Source organism: Lycorma delicatula, chromosome 2 (genome assembly GCF_047948215.1).
Source record: "Lycorma delicatula isolate Av1 chromosome 2, ASM4794821v1, whole genome shotgun sequence".
In the NCBI taxonomy this organism is placed as follows: Eukaryota; Metazoa; Arthropoda; class Insecta; order Hemiptera; family Fulgoridae; genus Lycorma; species Lycorma delicatula.
The window spans coordinates 112,491,926-112,507,296 of NC_134456.1; the positions used below are offsets into that span (position 1 = coordinate 112,491,926).

Sequence of the window (15,371 nt, forward strand, 5' to 3'; positions counted from 1 at the left end):
ATATAAAATATTATTTAATAAAGTACTCGTACATCCGTGATTTATTAAAACTAAATAAGTTTTAATTATCGAGATAGAATCGACAATTAGTTTTCATCGAATATTTTATCTAAAATAGTTACGAGTAACGGAGTAAGTTGAAAAATATATACAGACTAGATTATAATCTTTTTTATTAAAATTAACTTAGAGATTGGAATCGATTCCATTTACATCACTTCAATCTCGATTAACTCAGTTATTATAATTATGTCTACATTTAAAAGGATTTAATCAATAATTTATTTGAGAAATCAGGATACGATTACATTAAAATTACATAAAAACAAACTGTTTCAGATAATTCAGTTGATAGAACAATTATAAGTTTTTAAATTACTTTATTCTTTGGGTTGTCGTTAAAAGACCACACCCTGAACGTGTCAAGAAAAAAAATATATCTCATTGGTTGTTTACTTCTATTTTTTTAATTGCTGGATTTGGATTTTTATTTTTACTTGTTTTAAATTAAAAACTGGTACGGTTTTTTATGCTGGAATGAATACACAAACAAGGAAAAATATATTTTTAAATCGGTTCCTGCATACAGAAAGGTAAGCTCCACTGATCTCGCGGTTATCTACTGTATTATGCATTCTTTATACTCCGCACACTCTTTTCTCCCAGTAGTTCAGACGTCATTTGGTGCTTTTATTTCCAACGTTTTTCTGTTCTTTGTACGTTTGCTCTGGTCGTAAATAGCTTGAGAGTTTGTTAGGTGAATGTTCTACGCTTCATGTTTTCTAGAATCCCTACAAATTTTGTATCGCTAAAACGGGATTTTATTGATAATTTAAAATGTTTATTTAAGTTTTTCTATGTAAAACTCATAATATGTTTATTCTTGTAAATTGATTATTTTATTTTAAATCTCTTAGTAGAATTCATTTCTTCAACTTTAATATAAAACAGAAAGGTAAGTAAATTCTAAATAACTACTTTTCGCTGGCCTCCGTAGCGTGAGTGGTAGCGTTTTGGTCTTTCGTCCGGAGGTCCCGGGTTCAAAACCCGGTCAGGCATGGCATTTTCACACATGCTACAAATCATTCATCTCATTATCTAAAGCAATGCCTAACGGTGGTGCCGGAGGTTAAATAAAAAATAAACAAAATTTTAACACTCATATTACAAAATAAAATTCCAAAAATCTGGCAGAATATTTTTCTCACGTTTTACATTTTCAGATTCGAATAAACTGGACAGCCACTAACGTACTGTAAAAAAGTAAAAGCCAATATCTGTTTCGACATTACCTTTCAGTACATTTAGTTTGTAACCTCAATGGACTACTACAGGCAATATAAATAATTTTTATACAAATTACAAATGCCGATACCATTTTTTCAACCCCACCCTTTTACGATCTGTTTAGATAGTAAATATTGATTAAAAAAATAATGAAGTTTATGTTCTCATTTTTTCTTTCTTAGAAATAAAACAATTTACGTACACTATAATTATAACTAATAAACGAAAAGTGAATATTTTTATTACCTATTAGTTTATTTTCCGTTATTAATATCAGTTTAACTTTATGTAGAAAAAATAATTCAAAAGAATTTTTCAATCTTATTATTTGGATAAAAAATGTATGTTCTTGGTGGGAGAAGATTTTCATTACTCAAAAAAAACTAATTGCTGAAAACCGTCATAGGTTTAATTTTTTTCGTTTCTTTTCTATATTTCATCATATAATAACAATCGATTTAAAAAATATCATAACATTCAGACTTTAAAAAAATCAAATACTAAATGTAATTATCAATTCTTTAAATTCCAGTTTTTTTATAATCGACTCTAAATTAAAAAATAAACTACTATAATGAGACGCAAAATTAAAGCTTACCTTTTTATTAGGTTTTCGGAAATCGGTTATAATTTTTTAATAAGTATTAATTTATTTCAAATCTTTTAGTACTGCTTTGTTTGCAGTACAGCGAAATAAAAAACCAGACAGACAGATAATACGAAGAAAAGTACCTAAGAAATATCAAAATATGAGAAATTAGCTTATGATTACAAGTAAGTAAAAAATTTGGAAAAATAAATTTAGGTAACTGCTATCGAGCATGAGTTGAGACTATCTTCTCTTGTATTATCTTCTAGGTTGTATAGTGTCTGTCAAAGGTTTAAAGGCAAAGGTTTTAGGGTTTATGCCCTAAATTGCATAATAGTGCTTCTTGTCCTTAAATTTTTTCTAAATTATGCAATGCTAGACAATCACTAAATAATCCTTTAAATAAGTAGCTTTTTTTAATTAACACAAATTCGATTTCTCTATCTTTAATAACCGATTATACTGCAATTTGTTTTTAAAAAAAGGCATAAAATGTAAGCCGAGATTTAATTTCCAAAAAATCATTATTCAAGAACGGGTACACCCACACTAATGATTTTGGTGTGTGTATAGGCTTGCAGAAAGGCACCTTAGGCCAGTCTCATTTTTTAGCTCTTTTTGCACAAAGAATAATGCTGTTATAACTTTGCTCGAGTTAGTAATTGGGGCCATGTTAATGACTGCCACACCAATTTAATCAGGATCTGATGAGTAGGTAGCACTGGCTAAACAGCTGATTCCCACCGCTTTTCATTGTCTGCTGTCCAATCTTACAATAAGCGTGCTTTAGGTTAATTTCTTTGCTTAAAAATCTAAAAATGGGCGGAAAGTCAGTAAATACCGATGTGAAATGACAGATTGTAAGGATGTGAAAGAATGACTCAATCTGTAGACAGATTGCAGAAAAGCTTGGAGTATCGAAAAGCTGCGTGGAACAAACGGTAAAAAAATTTGAAACAACTGGTATTGTCTTTGATGCTTCCCATAAGGGTGGCTTAGACTAACCTCACCAAAAACTGACCGTAAGATAGTAAACATAAGTAAACAAGATCGCAGAGCTAGTTTATCTGATCTGATCTTTTAGTGAAATTTAAGAATATTTTGAACAAAACATCAGTGCTGAAACCCTAGGCCGTCGTCTGAGAGATGCTGGGTTGATGTCTTACGTAGTCTTGCGTAAACCTCTGCCTAATGAATAAGCTAAGAAAAGGCGAATGAGGTGATGTTTTGAGAAGTGTAATTGGATGAAAGAAGCCTAGTAAAGATGTATTTTTTAGATCAAAGCAAATTCGAACGTATCCGAGACGGCAAGTGAAGGTTAGGCGCACTCAAACAGAAATTTTTCTACCATCTTGCATTGCACCTGCCGTTCTAACTGGAGGTGAAGCAATAATGATGTGAGGTTGCATAACCTATAAAGGCCCTAAAGAACTGTACATTATTGATAGATCATTCAATAACCAGAGATATGCGAAAATATTGGAGGAAGTAATGGTATCAAGAGAACGCTCCTTGTAACCAGCGTCTCTTTACGGTAGACAGGTTCAAAGATAAAGATATTGAACTGATATCATGGCCGGTACGCTTTTCGGACCTTAATCTCATAGAGCACCTATGGAGCTTTCTGGCAGTCAAGATGGCCAAGAGGAAGCCCAAATCTAAAGAATATTTGAAGCAGAATATTACTGCGTTGTGGCGAGACGTCACTGTCGATAAATGTAGGAGGCTGATCGATTCGATGGGGCAGATCGTATGAAGGCGGTCCGAAGAGCCAACAGAGGGCACACTGATTAAAACAAAAACACTACTTTAAGATAGCTCTTTTTGATTTTTTATAAAATATTTAAATAAATATACTTAGAGAAAACTCAAATTTTGTGTTTTTTTTCCATGGTGTCCTTAACAGAGTTTGTTTTATTCATGGTGTATTTGACAGATTGTCTGTTAGGATGAAATCTAATGTTTTTAAATTTTAGGAAAAATACTTTTAATACCAGGATGACTTTAGGTTGTATATCATGTAATACAATGCCAATTCTTTTTCTGTTAGCCTCCGGAAATACCGTAAGGTATTACTTCAGAGGATGAATGAGGATATGTATGAATATACATGACGAGTAGTCTTGTACAGTCTCAGGTCAACCATTCCCGAGATATGTGGTTAATTGAAACCCAACCACCAAAGAACACCACTATACAATAGTAACTGATGATGGCAAAGAAATAAAAATATATTTAAATCATCTATGAGGCCATGTAATCTTTCATTTAAAATATTTTCTACTGTTATCTAGATAAAATTTACTTACTAGTAGACTATAATATGAACTTCCTATGGAAAATAAAATGAGAATCATAACTGGCTCATTGATCATAAGAGATAAAAAAAGAAGACAAAGAAATGAGGAAATGAAATCAGTACCAATAGCTCTTAGAATTATTTTTTTATTTATAATTAAAATTATGTAGATATGTTACTGCAGCAATAAACTAAGTTATTTCGCCAGTGTCTCTTGTCATCTGAGTCGTGGAATTAACTTGGTATCTACTGGTAATAACTACAAAGTAGAATAATTAGCAGTACTACTGATGTAGTTCAGCTAATTCATTTATACTAAAACTTGTGTTTTATATCTTCATATAAAAATATGTGTTTTATATCTTCATATCTATTCTTTTCTCTGATTGATCTTCATCAATCAGAGAAAAGAATAGATAAAAAAGCATCTGGAACTCTGTAATTAACGTGAATATATCTTTTTTCTTAATAGGTAATTAAGAAAGGTTGATGTCACTTGCTCTAACGCATATTCATAACGACATGCAGATTGGTATAGATTGCTTTATCGATCGGTATGCTAAGGTGCGCAATCACTGAGATGAATTTATTTTTTAAATAAATTATTGTAATTAAAGTTACATGGTCGATCACAGACAAAGATATGATACTAAGATAGTCATGATAAAGATTAGCAACCAAGATGAATTCAGGATTAAAACATATATCGAAACTGTTAATAACTCAATCACTATTTTATGTATATATTTTTTAGTTACACAATCGATATGTTAAGTTTCAAGTATTAATTATTTCTCAGCTATAAACTAAGGCTAAGGAAATCGTTCTAAATCTGTACTACCGATGAGAACTTGGTAAAATTCAATTCGAACCTCTGACCAACGAATTAGCAAGTTAGATAAAGTTACTACCGCTGAGTTACCCGTTTAACCCATTTCATTTATGTAACCGTTTTATAATTTAATAAATTATTTTCTTTTACACTGTTTGATTGATTTAACTCCATGGGGATGGTACTATCTCATTCCATGTAAGATTCCCAGAATTTAATTATATCGTATTTAAGGATTCAAAGCTGGGTGTTAAGATGAATATTTTTATTAGATATAATTCATTAAAATAAGAAGAAAGAAAAAAGAAAAAAATAATTTAATTTCAGGATTGATTTTTTTTTTAATTTATCACTTTTTTTAATGCTTATATTATTTTAAATTGGTACCAAATGTAAAAAAAAATAACTTGATAAGATTTAAAATATTAAAAACATGAATTCTCTACCTTTAAATAAAAGAAATAAAAGAAACGCAATTTTTAGTTTTACTTAAATGATGAATTTTCTTTTATCTGACTTCTTCCGTTATCTTAGTGTGAGATGTTTATGATTGGTTATGAACCTGAAAGAAATATTCATCCCAGAATAAGAAATTTTTAAAGCTAAAATTATGTTTATTAGTGGAATTATTGCTGAAAATAAAGACAAAATTTTTATGAAAGTAAAAATTACATATAAGCCCAGTGTTGGGCAGGGGCGGATCCAGGGGGACCATGGCTCCCATTCCAAAGGCTCGAAGGGCTTGCATTTTAAAAACGCAGTTGTAAAGAATTGAGACATTTTACAAATACTGTATTATCAAAATAACCAATCGCAACTCTGTAATTAACGTGAACATATCTTTCTTCTTAATAGGTAATTAAGAGAATCTGATGTCATTTGTTCTAATGCGTATTCATACCGACATGCAGGTTGGTATAGATCGCTTTATCGATCGGTATGCTAAGGTGCGCAATCATCGAGATGAATTTATTTTGTAAATAAATTATAGTATTATTATTATTATTACTATTTGTGAAATAAAAACATGTAAAATTCTGGATTATAATGGAGTCACAATAAATATTGAAATAAATGAACAAATAAATATCAACATAATTTAAATCTTCATCTTATTTTTTTTTTATCCCATCTTATATTATAAAATTTCGATTGTTTGCATGGCAGTTGTCATTAAAATTGTTAGAAATATACAGCCCGAGCTTAAAGTTAAGTTAGCTTCTGCAGTCTCCGTTTGGGTCACTTTGAATAACTTACAGCTTAATTTTATAAATCAAAATAAAATTGAAGAAACTTAAGCACTTGTTTCTGTTTTGCCGAAACCGTCCCTTTTTGCCAACAGTACTAATGATTAGTTAAACAATTTTCGTATTTAAAGGTAGTCCAAAATAGAGTATATATCCAATAAAAATTAAAAATATATAATGTACCCAACCCAATTAGAAGGGAGTAGGAAAATGTGACCCCTTGCCCCAATGCCCACCGAAATTCAGTTGCTGGAACGGCCTCTATCTTTTTCTGTTTAGCCTCCGAAATCACCGTAAGGCAAATGAGGATGATATGTATGAATGTAAATGAAGTGTAGTCTTGTACAGCCTCAGATCGACCATTCCTGATATTTGTGGTTAATCGAAACCTAACCACCAAAAAACGCCGGCATCCACGATCTAGTATTCAAATCCATATAAAAGTAACTGCTTTTACTAGGATTTGAACCTTAGAATTCTCGACTTCGAAATCAGCTGATTTACGTTGACAAGTTCACCACTAGACCGACCCGGTGGGTTGGATCCACCTCTGGCATTGGATATATACCCAGCTTTGCTGTGTTCATATAAATTAGTTATTTTTTTTTTGTCTTCAGTCACTTGACTGGTTTTATGCAACTTTCCAAGATTCTCTATCTAGTGCCAGTCATTTCATTTTGGTATACCCCCTACATCCTACATTCCTAACAATTTGTTTACATATTCCAAACGTTGCCTACCTGTATAATTTTTCCCATCTACATGTCCCTCCAATATTAAAGCGACTATTCTAGGATGCCTTAATTGTGGCCTATAAGTCTGTCTCTTCTTTTAACTATAATTTTCCAACTGCTTCTCTCTTCATCAGTTTGCCGCAACACCTCTTCATTTGTCACTTTATCCAGCCATCTGATTTTAATCATTCTCCTATAGACCTCATTTCAAAAGCTTCTAATCTTTACTTCTCAGGTACTCTGGTCGTCCAAGTTTCACTTCCATATAAAGCTACACTCCAAACATATACTTTCAAAAATGTTTTCCTGACGTTTAAATTAACTTTATGTAAGCAAATTATATTTTTGATGAAATCTCCCTTCGTCTGTGCTATGCGGCATTTAATATAATTCCTGCTTTGACTACCTTTAGTGATTCTACTTACCAAATAATAAAATCCTTCTACCTTCGTAATCTTTTCTCTTCCTATATTTATATTTAGTGGTCCATCTACATTATTTCTACTACATTTCATTACTTTGGTTTTGTTCTTGTTTATTTTCATGCGGTGCTTCTTGGGCAGGACTTCATCCATGCCACTCATTATTTCTTTTAAATCTTTTTTTACTCTCTGCAAGAATTACATTATCATCAGCAAATCGTAACATCTTTATCTTTTTACCTTGTACTGTTACTCTGAATCTAAATTGTTCTTAAACATCATTAACTGCTAGTTCTATTTAAAAATTAAAAAGTAATGGTGATAGGGAACATCCTTGTCAGACTCACTTTTTATTACGGCTTCTTTGTTATGTTCTTCGATTATTACCGTTGCAGTTTGGTTCCTGTCAATATTACCAATTGTTCTTCTATCTCTGTATTTGAACCCTACATTTTTTAAAATGCTGAACATTTTATTCCAGTCTACGATATCAAATATCTTTTTTAAGTTTATAAATGGTTTGTTTCTCTTTAATTTTCCACTATTAATCTGAGTGCTAAAATTGCTTCCTTTGTCCCTATACATTTCCTGAAACCAAATTGGTCTTCTCCTAACCCTTCTTCCACTCTCCTCTCAATTCTTCTGTAGTTATGAATTCTAGTTACGATTTTTGATTAATGAGTAGTTAAACTAATTGTTCTGTATTCTTCACATTTGCTTGCTCCAGCTTTCTTTGGTATCATGACAATAACACTCTTTTTGAATTCTAATGGAACTTTTTTTTTGTAAATATTACATACCAGTTTGTATAATCTATCTATCGCTTCTTCATCTGCACTGCACAGTAATTCTGCAGGTATTCTGTTTATCCCAGGATCCTTTCTGCCATTCAAATCTTTTAATGATCTCATAAATTCAGATCTCAGTATTGTATCTCTCTTTTCATCCTCTTTGATCTCCTTTTCCTCCTATATAACACCAGTTTCTAATCCATTTTCTTCATATAATTCTTCAATATATTCCACCAACCTATCAACCTTTTCTTTCTTATTACAAATCGGTGTACCATCTTTGTTTAACACATTATTAGATTTTAATTTATGTACCCCAAAAATTTTCTTAACTTTCCTGTATGCTCCATTTATTTTACCAATGATCATTTCTCTTTCCACTTCTGAACACTTTTCTTTAATCCACTCTTCTTTTGCTAATTTGCACTTCCTGTTTATAGTATTTCTTAATTGTCAATAGTTCCTTTTACTTTCTTCATCACTAGCAATCTTATACTTTCTACATTGATCCATCAGCTCCAATATATCCTTGGTTATCCAAGGTTTTCTACCAATTCTCTTTAATCTGCCTAGGTTCACTTCTGCTGATTTAAGAATTTCCTTTTTAACATTCTCCCATTATTCTTCTATATTTTCTACCTTACCTTTTTTACTCAGACCTCTTGCAACGTCCTCCTCAAAAATTTTCTTTACCTTCGCTTTTTCAAGATTCTCTAAATTCTACCGATTCATCTGACAACTTTTCTTCAGGTTTTTAAACCCCAATCTACATTTCATTATCACTAAATTATATTTGCTATCAATGTCTGCTTCAGGATAAGCTTTGCAGTCGAGTTGATTTCAAAATCTTTTTTAACCATGATATAATCTACCTAATACCTTGCAGTATCACCTTTCTTTTTCCATGTGTATATTCTTCTATTATGATTTTTAAACTGGGTGTTGATATTTCCTTCCTTGCCTTTTCTAATGCTTGCATTTCAATATCCAACTGTTATTAAATTGTCATTCCTTTTTATGTGTTTAATTACTTCATCAATTTCTTTGTATACACACTCTACCACATCATCATCATGGACAGTTGTAAGCATATAGACATTAACAATCGTTGGCTTTGGTTTTGATTTATCCTTATTACAATGATTCTATCGCTATGTATTTTGATACATTATACTCTCTTCCCTACCTTCTTCTTCATTAAAAAGCCTACTCCTGCCTGCCCTTTATTTGAAGCTGAGTGAATTATTCTAAATTCATCTGACCAAAAGTCGTTTTCCTTTTCCCACCGAAACTCACAAATTCCTACTACATCTATTAGTTATTTACAAAAACAATATTTTAAGTCATGGATTTGCTGTAATACATCCAAACAAAAGGCATAATAGGATTAAATATGTGTACCTATAAAGCAACTTGCCCTGATCGACTGGCTGATTCATCATGTCCGCAAATGTCAGCTAAAGTTACTAAAAATAAATTGATGAAAATTTCTATACGTGTTATACTACTTATGGTGTAAGTGCCCTAAGAAAGGATTTTTTGAAGTTCTGAGTTAAAAGGGGTAAAATGGAGTAACAATGAAATTTACTATTTTTAATTTTTTTTTTGTAACAAATGAAGATTGATTTTTAATGTGGGTAAAATTTTCATATAAATATCTAAAAACCAGTTTCTAAATTTTTCGAAATTCAACATTGAAAGATAAAAAATTGAACAATGACTGCAAATTTTCCCCATTTCCGACTATACTAAAGGAGATATTTACTAGACTGGGGTTTGCAAATACTCTTCAAATAAACTATTTTCGAGTTTTTTTTATTATTTCGATATTACGATGAGTTCGATGGTGTACGTCGCGGCGGCTCAACAACACAGCCACTGATACTGTATGTGCGACGCGACTGGCTGTACCTGCTTCCAGTTACTCGACTAAAAAAAACATAACATAAAAGTAATTAAAAAATGTAAACGATATGTACGGTCGGCCACCTACTAGTTCATTCTTCCTCTGAAGTAATACCTTACGGTAGTTCTGGAGGCTAAACAGAAAAAGAGAGAGGTCGCCTCCTAGTGGTGTTTGTCAAGTAACACTAAGAACCGGGTAAAATACAGTTTTACCCATACTCTTTACGGGTAACCAATTGTAACTAATATTTTTAAGATAGAAGCCGACTGTTTTTAAACCCAGATTCTTAGATCACTCAAAGTTTCGGTCCTACAATGACCAAAAAATTGCTCTGAAGAAATTACAATAAACTGATGTTTTTTAGAAATTGAACAGGATTTAATTGTTTATTTGTGATTATAATTCTCACAAACATGAGTTTAGTAAAAGCAGTGGGAGGCCAAGGGGCAGAGACCTAAGGCTAGATGGGAAGGGCGAGCGAAGCGAGTCATAATCGGCCAAATATCACCTGACAGCGACGAGAAATAAAAGTAACCATATAGCGCGGGCAAAGACGTGTCGGGGATGCTGAATTGGGGATTATAATAAATTTTTTCGTTATCTTTATTGGAATTTTATTTATCAGTTTATACTTACTTGATTATTTCAATTTATTAATAAGATGAATTGGTCTTACAAAAATTGTTCGATTTTCTTTTCTTTCTTTTTTGTTTTTCTTTATTTAAGCATTCCATTATTCAGTTCATCGTTTATTGAATATTCCTTTTATATTTTTAATAAAAAAATTTACTTGTCGTTTTATCAAAATTTAAGAAAAATCTTGAAATACTAAACTTGATCAAATAATTTTTATTATAAATAAGTTTTCTATTAAAAAAAATTTGCAGGTGAAGCCGCATTGATATCGAGGATGTAGCCGCGACGGAGGAACGCTGATGTGTATATATATAAAATTAATATTGCATCCTGAATGTATCTTAATAGAAAATACTGTATAAATAAAGATAAAAACTCAGTACGAAAGAATCTGATGTGGACATCACATGACTTGTACGCCTTGTACGCCTATTAAATTACACATACAATTTTTTTGCTGCACTTAATTTAAATTTATTTTATTTGAAAGTGAGATACGATCGTCTAATTCTTTAATACGGTAGACAGTTTCACAACTGCTGGAACTGGAGAACTTGTACACAAATTAAGTTAAGAAGAATTATATCAAACCAAAGAGCAATTAAATGATTACCAACAAAAAACTAATAAACGAAATGAGGATCAACTCCGACTTAGGGAGTATATTGTGAGTATAAGTAATGAATTAAAAGATATGATTTTTTTGCAATTTATTAAAGATCGGGCATGTATGACTCAGTGTATATGTTGTTCTTGTGAGGGTCTATTTTTCAGTCTATCTGTAGTTGACTTTAATGAAGATAAAGTAAACAGAAATTCCAGAATAATTAAATAAAATTAAATTAGAAAATTCAAAAATAGTACGATTATAATATATAATTTTCAATTAATATAAAATAATCAGATGTTTCACCAAATCTATTACATATACACGTATGTAATAATGCCTATTAAAATACACATACACAATTTTTAAAGTACGTAAAACTTTATTTTGCTAATAACTTCTAATTATTTTTTTATTATTATTATTGTACATTTTTCTTTTTACAATCACGGGTTAATAATTAATAATAAATCAATATATTTAAATTAAAAAAAGTTAAGAAAAATAAAATTAGAAAAAAAAAGGAGATGAACCGATTCGAATCTTGCCTCTTCCCCTTCTAAGATCCAAATATCTCGTTAATTATAATTTCACTTGGCTATAACTCTGGAACCAATGAAAATAAGTACCACTTATGATATATCGTTGAAAAGCTCTGAATGAGAGCTTATTACTACAGTTAAGAAAAAGTCCAAAATCCAAATTTTTTGGATAATTTTGGTCCAGTTGATTGCAATCAAAAGGGGAGGTGAGCAACTAGATTTTACAACAGTCCTAAATCCAAAATTTCAACATCCTACGGCTAATCGTTTTTGAGTTATGCGAGATACATAGGTACATATATACTACATCATACGTACGTACAGACGTCATGCCGAGACTAGTAAAAATAGATTCAGGGATGGTCAAAATGGATGGATATTTTCGTTGACATCTGAAAGCCGAAATTTTCGCGGTCACAATACTTCCTTATTTCGTACAAGGAAGTAAAAAATAAAACTAGTAAATTAATTATTGATAGATATGAATTTGGAAAGATTTTATTCTCACGTTCCAATTTTTATATGCGTACCTGACTAAAAATATTTATTCAACTTCCAGTTATTGTACGTTTAAGAAGATTGTTTTTTTGAAAAGTAATGCAGGAATTTGTAAACACAATTCAGGAAAATTGTTTTAAATCCGTTTTAAATTACGGATAAAAATGAATCAATTTTTTCTACATTACAAAAATGTAAAAGTGAAAACAGTGAAACTAAAAAAATACACCTTAAAAGAAGCTTACTCACGTTGTAATAATTTTAATTAATTTCTGGAAGTGCAGCAAGAACCATTCCAACATAGGAACAATTCTACGTTCTAGAGTCAGTAACATTTATTAATATTATTATTATTTAATATTTTCTAGCATCTTAGATTTTATATTTATACTAATGAATTACCAAACAATATTTTTAAATATTCAAAACAAGGACTTTACTGATAATCGACTAAACCATACCATATTACGTTCAGATTTGCTACAATTTTTATCTTAACTTATTTAGTTCAGTAAATCTTATGTGCAATTATATTAAAAATGTTATTACTAATTATACATAAGAAAAATAATATAATAAAATTTAATTATTTTTTTTACTTCCTTGTATGAAGTAAAGAAAGTATTGTGTTCGCGAAAAATTTCGGTTTTGAGTTTTTCAACGGAAATATCCATTTTGACCATCCCTAAATCGATTTTGACTAGTTTCGGCGTGACGTCTGTACGTACGTGTCTCGCATAATTCAAAAACGATTAGCCGTAGGTTGTTGAAAATCTGATTTAGGACTGTTGCAACATGTAGTTGTGTACCTCTCATTTTAACTGCAATCAACTAAACCAAAAGTGTCCACAAAAGTCCAAAATCCAAATTTTTTGGATTAACTGCAATAATAAGCTGTCATTGAGAGCTTCTCAATGATATATCGTAAGCATTACTTCTTTTCATTGGCTCCAGAGTTATAGCCAAATAAAATTTCGATCTTAGGGGAAGTCACATCGGTTCGAATCAGACTATCTCCTTTTTTTAATTTTTTTTTTAAACTTAAATATATTGGTTTATTAATTTATTAACTTCTCATTGTAAAAAAAAATTACTATGTATAATAATTCAATAATAAGAAAAAAATATTAGAAGTTTTTAATGAAATAACATTTTATGAAACTTTTCATTAAAAAAAAAAACGTGTAAATGTTGTTTAATAGGCGTACAAGAAATTCATATGTTGTCCACATAAGAATTTGTTACTATATAATTTTATCATTAATTAATTAACAATTTAACAGAAATAAAAAGAGAACGTTCATTTATTTATTTTTTTAAAGTTCTTACTTTGCCAGGAAAAGACTACCTATCCTTTATTGACAAGGTTGTTTAATTTCGATTTGGTTAAACTGAAAACTTTGAATACTACATTTTTAACCGATTAGAACTGATAAATATCAAAGAAATGCTTAATTTATATTTTAGAATTTTTTCTTAGTTCACTGAAGACCGTTGAATTAAAAAAAAAAAAATCGTTTAATTTTTTCTAGTGACAATACTAAATTTTTATAAAAGTTTACCTTTTTTTTATTTAATTTTGTAATAGATTTTATTACAATATAGTTATAAGCTTCTCCTTAACACATAAATTCATGTGCAATAAATTTCATGCAGTTAAAAGAACTGAGTTCTAGAATATAGAACTGTGTCTGTTCAGGGAAATAGGATTGCGAGTAACAGTCACTGTATCGTATGTCACCATAAAGAATTCAGTTTAAATCTCCTGAGAATAGGAAGATACAGTGGTAGGTGATGACTACATAAATATTAAATGAATAATAAACAGTTCTCTTAAAATATTAACACGTCTATTCCAAGTTAAAATAATTTTATTTGTTGTAATATTATTTTTTAAATGTTACATGACAAAAAACTTTTTCTTTGTGAAAAATTATAATCGCTTTTCTTACATAAACATCTAAATTTATATTTATTACAAATATTAGCTACTAAAATGCGGGCATGTGTTTATTTTATGTCACGACAATATTACTTTGCAAAGACCATGTATTCAATTTCTTATCTAAAAAAAAATTCACTAAAATAAAAAAACAAGTTTTAGTTAACTGTTGGTTAGATTTTCTTGGTTTATGAAATATTAAATTTATATACGGAAAGACAATGACGGCAGATGTGTTTTTCTGGAAATCAGCCAACACGGTATTCCATGTTGAAACAGATTAAAAATCTCTATCATATGAAAGACCAACCGATCGACCTTATTCGAACAAAATCCAAAACTATAAAATTTTTTATATAAAGATTCTTTGATATTTTGTATTTTACTTTTTGTTTGTAAAAATGTTATCATCCGATAAAAACGTTACTTTAATCCGTCATTTAAAAATTATGGTTTAAAGTAAATAGTTAAATTTAATATTGAGTTAGTCGGTATAGATTTATATAGTATATTATTATTATAATATAATTTTAAAAAAATTATTCATATTGTATTTTTTGTTATATTCAAATCCTTTTGTCCTCAGAATTTCTCTTTTGTATTTAGAATGAATATAACGATTATGTGTAAACAAATAGTAGTTCTGCAATTTGTATAAATAAAACCATGCTTTTTTGGAAATTTTATGAAATTAGAATTCCACTGGTTGTAATTCAATTTATTTATGACCTTAAACAAATGTATAATTATTTTATTTTATAAATATACCACGGAATAATCATGTAAAACTTTTCTCACGTTTCTAAAATTATAATGCTTGTGTTGTAAGTATGTACATAAAGATCAGATTACCAAGATTATTCATTGGTGGTAAATACTGATATATTTTACTAAAATCGCGGTTAACTTTCTAAAGAATAATTATGTAATTATATATATATCTATATATATATATATATATATAAATATATATAATATAATAATAATTGTAATTAAATATATAATTACAATTATACTAACCCAGAACTTCTTTCTTTCC

General features: G+C 29.8%; 1 protein-coding gene across 5 annotated transcripts in view; it reads right to left on the minus strand.

Annotated features, from left to right (window-relative positions):
• Window positions 1–15,371, minus strand: part of smog (G-protein coupled receptor 158 smog) — a 339,219-nt gene that overhangs the window by 172,255 nt on the left and 151,593 nt on the right. Inside the window, exon 3 of one of the 5 annotated variants that reach the window (XM_075356094.1) lies at window positions 5,497–5,569. The exons of the other annotated variants lie outside the window; for them this stretch is intronic. The gene's annotated coding sequence lies outside the window, so the exon portion shown is untranslated. The remainder of the gene's footprint in view (window positions 1–5,496; window positions 5,570–15,371) is intronic. 5 annotated transcript variants of the gene reach the window in all.